The sequence below is a fragment of the Gossypium raimondii genome, chromosome 13 (genome assembly GCF_025698545.1).
Source record: "Gossypium raimondii isolate GPD5lz chromosome 13, ASM2569854v1, whole genome shotgun sequence".
Taxonomy (NCBI): domain Eukaryota; kingdom Viridiplantae; phylum Streptophyta; class Magnoliopsida; order Malvales; family Malvaceae; genus Gossypium; species Gossypium raimondii.
In genome coordinates this window covers 53,087,130-53,089,275 of record NC_068577.1, presented here as the reverse complement: position 1 = coordinate 53,089,275, position 2,146 = coordinate 53,087,130, and the positions used below count along the sequence as shown (strand labels likewise).

The following is a 2,146-nucleotide window of genomic DNA, read 5'->3' as shown; positions in this document are numbered from 1 at the left end:
ACTAATTAAATTAGTAATATATTCAAGTCAAGTTCCATGCCCTTGAAGAACATCCAGATTTGATATTATGGAGGCTTGTGAAATTGACATTGATACCATTTTTAGAAAAATATAAAATATACCACAAAATTTTATTTTTCGGACTCGATTCAAATTTTCAATTCATTTAAATTATTTTTAAAAAATCCAAACTGCAAGAATAAATTATGTTTTGAAATTTTCTTTCCTTATTACGAAAAAACAATGTCAAGAAACATAAAAGATAAAAAACAGAGAAGTAATACTTTTGCTTAATGTTTTATTTTTCTATTTTTTTAAAGAACTGGTATTGGATTTTCTATATAGATAATGTAGAGAGAAAATTTGAAGAGTTTAAAATAATTTTCCTTATTTTCTCGCACTTTATCTATTTTTAAAACAATTATTTACTTTTATTTTAATTTTAATTTTAGAATTTTTCTAAATTAAGAGTCAGAAACCGTTAGAAAAGGTTTTTCCTTAATATAATGCAAATAAGAAAGTGTGAGTATTTTGGGTTTGATTCTAAGCAACCTATCTCTTACTCTAATGAGTTAATTGTACTATACATCCCTAAACTATATCCCTCATTTTAAATTAGTCCTTAAACTTTAAAAGCGTTTTAATTATATTCTCAAACTATCTATGTTGTATCATAGGTCATTTTATTACTAAAACATTAATTTATCTATTTAATGAGATGTTAGATTTTATGTGACATGATTTTGAATCTTATGTGAAATAATTTAAATTAATGGTTTTAATGATGAAGGACCTTATTGATATAAAATCGGTGGTTTGAGAATATAATTAAAATATTTTAAAGTTTAAAAGATAATTTAAAATCTACTACTCTAACTATAAAAAAAACAGGGAAATTTTTATAAATATAAAAATTCAAATATGATTATCTCATATCATCTTTATATTTACCAAATTTATTTATTTCTTGTCAATCTACTTGCTAAATTATTCTCATTTAAAACACAATCCTCCCGTATCTCAAAATTTCAATTTTATCCCATAAATAAAGATAATTAAAATAAGCCCGAATCATTCCATGTCCATGAATAAGATTTTTTTGGTAATTTAAAATTCAAGACATAAATTTATTGAGGAGAATTTTTTTTTCTCTTAGCTTAGATTTTAGAAGAAATAATTGTTGGAATGGGATCAGAGGTCAAATTGATCACACCACTGATTTTCGGTTCAATCAGTCCATCTGATTCAAAGCAAATAATTTAATAAAGTGTTTAAAAGAATAAAAAAATATTAAAAACAATAAAATTTGATTCACTCAAATTTTCAGTCCAGTTCAGTTAGTTCGTACTGATTCTCAAATCAATTGATTTTTTTCACTCTCCATATCGATATCCTGGTTAATTTCCAGTCTAATTGGTCCAATCTGATTCAAACAACAGTGAAGAAAATACAAAAGATAGGGCATGCAAAATCTCAAACATGGCCCAAGCTCTCTAGACTATCTATGAAGGCCACAGATGCAGAAAACAAAACAGAAGAAAGTGTGATGTAGGTAAAGCAAATATGGGTGGTAGGAAAATTTGAGAAACTTTTCTGTACAAATTTATGGAGTTGTAACATGCTTTAATCAAAGCAATCTATAGTGCTTTGTTTTTTGTTCCTATTTTAATCACATTGGTCTTGATATAAAAGCATAAAAGGAAGAAACCCCAAACGATGACTAACTACAGACATTTGGAACAAAATAATTTGAAAAAGGACAGCTGTGGGATTTGAACCCACGCCCTTTCGGACCAGAGCCTAAATCTGGCGCCTTAGACCACTCGGCCAAACTGTCAGAGATGAGATAAAACATTCATTAATATAATCTATGAATGTTATACTTTACACCCACTAGAGGTGAATCGAAAGGGAAAGCACCAGCCTCGACCCTCCAGCTCAAATGAATTAATTTATCTATTAGTCCTTTTAATATTTTATAGTTCAATTTAAAAGTTTTTAATCTCCAAAAAATATTTTATTTTATTTGACTCTTTCAACAGAAAATTTTAACTTTACCCTTAACATTCATTATGTGAATTGTGATATCAATCCAATAAAATACTTTATATAAATAGATAATCTCATATATGATGTAATGTTTATA

At 26.7% G+C, this 2,146-nt stretch overlaps 1 non-coding gene across 1 annotated transcript; it reads right to left on the bottom strand.

The window, feature by feature from the left end:
- Positions 1-1,757: 1,757 nt before the first annotated feature.
- TRNAL-UAG (transfer RNA leucine (anticodon UAG)) lies at positions 1,758-1,837 on the bottom strand. Its single transcript has one exon. It is a non-coding gene; the product is annotated as a tRNA-Leu (tRNA).
- Between the last annotated feature and the right edge of the window lie 309 nt (positions 1,838-2,146).